Source organism: Halyomorpha halys, unplaced genomic scaffold, assembly GCF_000696795.3.
Source record: "Halyomorpha halys isolate HHAL.00 unplaced genomic scaffold, Hhal_1.1 Scaffold36.1, whole genome shotgun sequence".
NCBI lineage: Eukaryota > Metazoa > Arthropoda > Insecta > Hemiptera > Pentatomidae > Halyomorpha > Halyomorpha halys.
Genome location: NW_027108624.1, coordinates 2,234,223 through 2,242,239, shown reverse-complemented (window position 1 = coordinate 2,242,239; position 8,017 = coordinate 2,234,223).

Here is an 8,017-nt window from a genome sequence, read left to right as displayed (position 1 = left end):
CATCTAGGTTTTCAGGGGTTTTTAGGGAAACTTTAAGATCGATTTGGTCTGTTAAGATTCGGCGGAAGGAATTCCAGTTTACTGGGCCCCTTGTTTCATAATAAAGTACAAACTAATACTATTAGTCTTGTAGATTTATCTTAATTCAATTACACAGACTTGTACAATAGTAACTTGTACTTTATTATTTTTTAATTCCTGTAATATCACTAATATTCATCCCGAGCATGAAAAAAATAAGTATTAGTATTATTACCATACTAATTTCTACACTTGTACTATGAACTAATACTATTAGCTTTCATTATGAAACAGGGCCCAGATTGTGATTGGCACTACTTCTTCATGCTTTACTATCGTTGGTTTTTCAACTTGTCTTTCACCTTCTTCTTCTTTGGTAGAAACTTCTGTAACCCTCTGCACATTTCTTATTCAATTTTATATGTGAACTCATTCTCCTCACGACCTTCAACCCATTTATCAAAATCTGTATCATTCACAGAATCATCAGGGTTTATACTTTTTTCGAGGTGATTATGTTATATCTGACTCCAATAGATAATATTAGGTATTTTTGACTAGAAGGCCTCGTCAATGCGTGTTCAATATAGGTAAGGTAATTGATTAGGAGGTGAATAGATAAGATGAGACTAACGGGGTGACAGCCATCATTTCTCTAAGGATGGCAACCTCGGCCTACCGAATACCAATCCTATGGGTTCGAAGGAAGAATTTAAGCCCGGAGGGTAGCCAGCCGCCGGGTCCTACGAAAGGATAGAAGGTAGAGGAAAGAGGTGACCAGAAGGGAGCAAGCATGAAATAAGACTTGTGATATAATAAAAATAAGGTAGGAAGAACATACAGAATGTCTTACTTGTTGCCCAAGCGATAGTTACACCACCATCGATGCGGTATTGATTCTAGTAACGCTACAAAGGCCGGTGAGAGAACTTACTTATTTTTAATTCAGTATATTCTTTTCGGTAAACTTTATTTATTAAATTAATATATTTACATGTATAACACTGTTTACATGTTCATATATTATAACAGCACAAAGTTATTTACATTTTACTGAATAAATGAACACAATATCTGACTAGAGAAAACATATGGGGTGCTCCGAGGTAGAACTAACTGAAGCTCTTCCTCCTAGGGCGAAGGGATAGCGGTATTCTTACTGGCGGTCTCTGATAATAGCGTCGCTACACTTTTAATCAAGGTTGAAATCATCTGTTCGCTGGCTACGTCATTGTTGTATCTTGATACTTCATGGATATCCTCTTTCCCCAACAATGGGTTCCACGAATTGCATAAGGTCTTTGAACAGCCTCCCAAGCTGCACCTATGAATAACACATATTTGAAATTCAAATTTTTTAAATTCGTAAGGATTTCTGGTTGTTGTGTAACTACATACGTGTACACATATAACAGTGTGGAAATAAGAACTTCAGTTTGTATAGCATTTATTATTTTTATAATGTGATTTATGTAAGTTATAAGTAGTTATAGCCATGTGTTTGTGTTTGTGGAATGTGTTCTGTAAAGTATGCAAAGATTTTTCTTATTAAAGCCATTATTATTTGATTTATAATTCTTTTTAGATTTACCACTAGCAGTACGATAATAGAGCTTGAGTTGTTGAATCACTTAGAAATATTATTTATAAAACCAAGAGAAATATATACAAAAATATATTACTGGACATTATGGCATATGGAGCAGAAATCTGTACCATAAAAAGTGACCAAAGGAAGAAACCACTGACTATAAATATGGATTACTGGCGACGAGCGGTAGGAATGTCTAAATTGAATGAAGTAAAAAATGAAATTGTTAGAAAAAGAAAATTCTGTAAGAGATTAAGGAAAAACGCATGAAGTGGTACGGTCATTTAAAAAGAATGTCATATGGAAGATAATCACGGGAGATACACGCGTGGAAAAAAGATGGTAGACTAAGGAAAACTTATGATAATAATTTAAAAAATCCTTAAAGGAGCTCGGCCTAAGAAAAGAATGGGCCTTGGACAAAGTGGAGTGGAAGGAGGCAATACAAAACTTTGGTTCAGGAAATCCACTACTTAAATGAAAATTCCGATAAATAAAAACCTAATAATAATAAATACCATATGGCCACAGAGCCAGTGGATTCTAACATTTTTCAAAGTGCCTGTTAGACACATTGATCAAGGAGTTGTTGGACTTAAAAAAAATAAATAAAATAACAAGAAGAAGAAATCCAAATATAAAAAACAAAATCGTACTATACCTACATATATTCATAAATGACAGCTCATATATCAAGTCTGGGTCCCTTCCAAGAGCGATCACCAGTGGGTTCCTGTAGTTTCAGATCGTCCTAGAGTCTATGTTGTGGAATTTAACGAGGGTTTTCTAAACAAAGACAAAGAGTGTGTTTCCGTTAATAGACGCCACGACCGACTATACATGTTTCTTTGTTCCCAGCAGTGTCATAGTGTCGCCATCTACTGTTTTATTTACAAACCAAATAATGAAACTTGTTTTCTACAACAATTTCCTTCCTAAAATATGTTTTATTATTCCCTTTTATTTATTACTTTGCTTATTTTTATTTAAATTTTTTTTTTACTTTTTATTGCGCACACTCCTGTTACACCTACATTAATTTAATGTTTCGCAAACACTTCAAGTCCTAGGTTCAAATATCTGCAACCGGTCTTCTTCTGTACTTTTGTGAGTGATTCGGACCTCACATTCCGCGGCTCTATGATGTCTTCTTGGTTGAAGTTTTTGTGTATCATAGGGTCCAATTCTATTGGGGTGTTTATTTTGTTCTTTGCTGAAACAGCACTCTTTTTTCAGGTGGCCTAGTTTTTTGCAAATAAAGCAAACTTTTGAACTGAAGTTTGGCCTTTCCTGAAATGTTTCTAATGCTAATTCGTTTCTATTGGTGGTGTTCCTCCTTTCAAACGATAAAAGCGTTTGCCTTAACTCAGTGTATTTAATATTACTATTTACCAAAACAGCGTTAACAACTAGGTCATAATAGGGTGGTAAGCTTTCTACAATGAACATCACCGATTCTGTATCTGGCAAAGCTTTACCTAGTTGATCTATCTCCTGGACTAAACACTGAAACCTTGTAAGGCATTAATCTAATGTTTCTAATGTTACTTTCTTAATTTTAGTAAGGTCAAACATCAAATCCATCACTTTTTCTTTTGGAACGCCCTCAAACCTCTCTCTTAATTTTTCCCAAACCTTTTTTTTTCACACTTTTCACCTCAAGGCAATATATCGTCACTAACCGTTAAAATGCTTTCAATGCTGAATACTGTGGTGTCTATTGTCCTTTGTGTTTTGATTTCGGCAGTTAGTCCTAAATAAAATCACAAAGCTTACGTATCCGTTAATATACGTAGATTACTCTCATCACTTAACCTTTAACGCACAAAACCACGCTCTGCTACCAGTTTGTTGTGGAATTTAGGCAGGTTTTATAAACAAATACAAAGAGTGTATGTTTCCGTTAATAGACGCTACGACCGACTGTGCTCAGAACAAAGAAACATGCCTGATTCTTTGTTCCCAGTAGTAGTAGTGTCGCCATCTACTGTTTTATTTACAAATCAAATAATAAAACTTATTTTCTACAACAACCTACGTGGCTCACTCCCATAACCACACCTCAGATAATCCAACTTGTCTGGTTCTGTGAAGTTCCTCGGTTGAAATTTGTTGGTATTTTATTGCTATCCATTCTCACTACAAGATTGGCATAATAAAGTAATCTCAGCCTGATTAATTCCACTGTACTATACAAAGCTACATTTTTACGCCTTTCTCATGCTTCAACATCGGTTATGGGTCCAAATATTTGTTTTAATTGTTTATGAAAGCACAGACCACTGTCATGCTGGCCGGAACTAACCTGTAGTAATGATGGACTGGTAACAAATAGCATAAGGTGCGTGCTATAAACTGCTTGATTTATTTTCAATAAGATTCATATAGTAATGGATTCTTGATAAGCCGTATGATGAGGAGTTAGCCGGATCATTTCATGGAAGTATTGAAACAATTTACATGCATAGTTTTTACACAAGGGTATAGTACAATTTAAATCAATATTAGTCGTAATTGCAATTACGTATCGCTATTTGATTCACACGAAGATTGTTTAAATTGTGTGTGGTTCGCTGGTGAGTAAGAGAACAATTATATCCCTGTTATGTGTAAATATTTTATCCCTGTAATAATATGGTGAAGCTTTGCTGGCAGGTTAGTAGTGATAGAAGATTGGCGGCGATCTCCGTTTATCCCTTGCAGAAGTGCATGACCCTGTCATTCAAACGTGCGTCCATACTGACTGGGATCATATCACACTGGTATGCAGGTCAACTGAATTTTCCAAAAAGATTTGTGCACCTTGACCAGACTTAACCACTCATCCTAGTGAAATAGTTATACCAACCCCAAACTGCCTAGGCTCAGTTTGGGCTTCCAGGAAGCTGGTATCTTTGAAGCAAGTTTAATCAACGCGATCTCATCGGCTGAGTCACTTTGGATCTCTGGGTAGAGTAACGCACTAACGTTGCATGATGGATGGGTAGAATGGGTCGAGTGGGCATATCTACAGATATGGTCTTCTAATTTACTAGATTACTAAAAAAATAGTCTCTCCTCTAAGTTGATAGTATACTATTAATTTACAAAACTTCTAGAACTTACTGGACCTATTTACTTAAACTGAGAAGCCACCTTAGTTCTTGAATGTTAAATGCACCCAATCCTTTTAATCCTAAGTTCTTGTTAGAATAAATCAATGCTCTTTATAACTAACATGACCATAATATATCTTGTATATTTTAGACCTATTACTCCTAAACTTCATTAAAACCTTAAGGTAGCTGGCTACACATACTTAAGCATGCTTGAGTGTATACACCCACATTTACTCATCATCATACTCCTTCATTACACACCCTAACTAGCTTCACTTATCCCTATAATGCTCCTTCATGGTTGAAATGATAGAGGTTCCAAGTCCTTTTTCCAATATGTAGATTAAAACTCTAGCTATGGCCAGCTTCTCTACTCGAGCTCTTAGCATTTGCAGCTCTAGTGCTCTTACTCAGTCTCCATAGGCTTACATAATTAATTAGGCTGTAGAAAGAAGCTCTTGGATCTCCTGGAGTTCTGTTTTACCATTCATAACTGTGGGGGAGGAGCTTGGTTCATAGTTTCCAAGACTGATGTTATTAAATATTATACCTGAGTATGTGCTAATGATTTTTCTGTTAGTTCCAATTTTCTATATTTTATCTATTTACATTTATTTATCATCATTTAAATTTAAATTTCCCCTCTAAACTCTACTAGCTGTAATTTTAAAAAATCAATGTTATTGTTCAATTTTTTAACTCTATAAAGTGAATAATACCATTTTGGTCCAGTAGTTCTTCATATTTCAACGACTAATTCTTTTCATCATTTGTTACAACAAAGTTATGATTACTCCTACTTATATAAATTCATTTTGATGTAATGGATAATATTAAGGAAAAATAGAAAAACAAACTTTTTTTTTTTTTTTTTTTTTTTTTTAAATTTGCCATGGTTTAGTGACAAAACACTGAGCATACAGTCAAATAATAAAATTATTAGTTTTGGGTACCAACAATTTCATATTTATATAAATGATCAGACACTCCATAATTACACATATTCAAGCAAATGATATTTACATGTGTTTTGCAGCTGGCTGTTTGACAAGAAAGTTAATGATTAAAAATAAACTAATAATATTTGGGTGATGTCCTAACAACCAGCTTGTGTTATCACAATTGGAACTAAAGATACAGCCTTTGTCATAATACAATTACCTTATTAATAATGGTTTATTTTCACTTAAATTATTCGATGAGAAATGTTGCAAAAAAACACCAAAATTGGTGATGATAACACAGAATTCCTATAGTTGCATATAGATTATATACATATACTTTTATGTGTTTTATATATTAATTAATATGTATGTGTATATGTATATAACATATACATGTGTATACATAAATATTACATTTTTACAAATATATAAATACATATACACTTGAATACCACACCTAAAAATTGAAAAAAAAAAAATATATAATAATAAATTACATTGATTGAACTTGGTCCTCAATGAATGTGCTGAAATAAAATGGATAAGTATAATATAGATTAACACAAATGATGAGAATGCATAAATGTGTTTGTATAGTTATTTGTGAGAAGATTTGTAATTAAAGCTGGAAGACATTAACATACATTCATAATGAATAATTTATACATGTCTATATCAAACTAACTACTATTGATGATTATTTGTTTACTTGAAGAAATTGGTTACAAACGGAAAATTTACCATATATAATGTGTTACTGAGCAAGTGAATGTTAAAGATACATGGCATAAACAAGACAAATAGGTATTTATCTAAATCTTCAGTTATTGTTTTCTAATTAATTAAAGTAAAAACACAAACTAGGTAGATAAACTATGTCCAGCAGCGACTATGTTTTAAATCATAATTTAAAATACTGCAATATATTTTACTTACTTTTGTATTAACGAATAAGATGATTACAAAAATATATTAACCAGAATTATTATACTGTCAGTACTTTAACTAAGAGTTAACATTACTTGTTTTTGTAATAAAAATAGTTTTTGCATAAACATTTCAAAATTTATATAAAATTCAATACTGTAGATTATTTTTAGTATTTACAATGAAGCATATTTGGATACAATATCCAACCAAATAAAATAATTGAATAATAGTAGAAAACTTATGGAATGTAACTTTTGAAAAATCAATATTAAGACTTAAATACTACTCAATTTAACTTTGTTTAAATTATAAATAACATATACGGAATGATTCTGGAAATATTCAATATTTAGCAATTATGTATACCCACACATGCATGTTCTTTGAAAAGTGTGCTTTGAAAATGATCTTGTTAAAAGAAAAACATTTTTCTAACTGCTAAGAAAGATTAAATTAAATTTTAAAGAAGAAAAATACAAATCAGAGGTCAGTATATTGTTAGCAATAACGTATTTTAAAACTCTAGTCGGTACTAAAAGTAAAGTAGCCAATTATACTTAAATATGTAATATATCACATAATTCTCTGCCGGTAAAGCCAATCAATTATCTCTCATGCATTTTATTCTAATTATATGTGTTTTGTCTTTCAATTTATAGTGAAATAAAAAAATAAAAAAAATATATTGTAGTAGTCAAATCAAAATGTATTTTTTAGTTAAAAAAAAATTTATGTTTTCTTGACGAAAATAATGTTACATTAAACTTGAGGAGATGATTTTTTTAAAGATACCAAAAACATCTTCAACAAGCATGATAAGTTTAGAAATTAATTAAATTAATTATTGGCTTTCAAATGAAATATTTGTAAGTTTAAATCTGCCAATGACATACTATAAAGAATAGCAATGTGAAAATTGAAATATTGATAAAAAAATAAGTTGCTGAACATATTTTGATAGACAAGGTCAAATGATATATATATTTTTTAAATATACCCTCAACTTAGCATTGTAAAGAATACCTGATAGTACATAAAATAAGTTTTTCCAGCATGAATACTCCTTCAATCAGAACTAAAGAATTGTTCCAAATTTACTATAATAAATTGTGATAAAAACGGTATTTTGGAATATTCCTCTTTTAAATCTTGTTTAAGGCAATATGAAGAAGAATTATCTCAGAATTGTCATAATATAACTGGACATAGTTGAAATATAATTTATTTATAGTTAATTTATTGAAAATAATATCTCTGGGACCAAACAACAAAAAGAGCAGTGATGAAACTATCAATAAATGCAAATTGTAAAAGTATCTGTAACAATATTTTATTCTCATTCTAATGTTTAAAAATATACAAAACTGTTTATAAATCATAAGTAATAAATAATGCATAAAAGAAAACAATGTTTGTATTAATAGAAAAAAAAA